This window comes from Nanorana parkeri, unplaced genomic scaffold (assembly GCF_000935625.1).
Source record: "Nanorana parkeri isolate BGI_ZX_2015 unplaced genomic scaffold, ASM93562v1 scaffold3976, whole genome shotgun sequence".
Lineage (NCBI taxonomy): Eukaryota > Metazoa > Chordata > Amphibia > Anura > Dicroglossidae > Nanorana > Nanorana parkeri.
Window position 1 is genome coordinate 1,150 of NW_017310243.1, and position 447 is coordinate 1,596.

Here is a 447-nt window from a genome sequence, read left to right on the forward strand (position 1 = left end):
GGCCGTGGCGCAGTACGGTGATATGAAGGTGGCAGGGCTCAGGGCCCCCTCCTACAAGCCCCAGGCGGCACACAGGCTGGTGTTATCACGATGCCCCCCATGGCCGTGGCGCAGTACGGTGATATGAAGGTGGCAGGGCTCAGGGCCCCCTCCTACAAGCCCCAGGCGGCACACAGGCTGGTGTTATCACGATGCCCCCCATGGCCGTGGCGCAGTATGGAGCTCCCACTATCTCACTCTGCAGCTCAGACAGGCCGCCGCGTTGCGCACAGTTGGAGGGACTCTGCGGTCCCCGCGGTTTAGCACAGAGGGGGAGATTGCAGCTCAGAGCGGTAGAGGGTGAGGACTGTGAGGTGGGTGACGGCGCTGCAAGCATTGAGGTTGGAAAGAGACGTCTGTGCTCAGCGCAGCCTTCCTGTTCTGCGGAAAAGACGTGCAACATGTTTC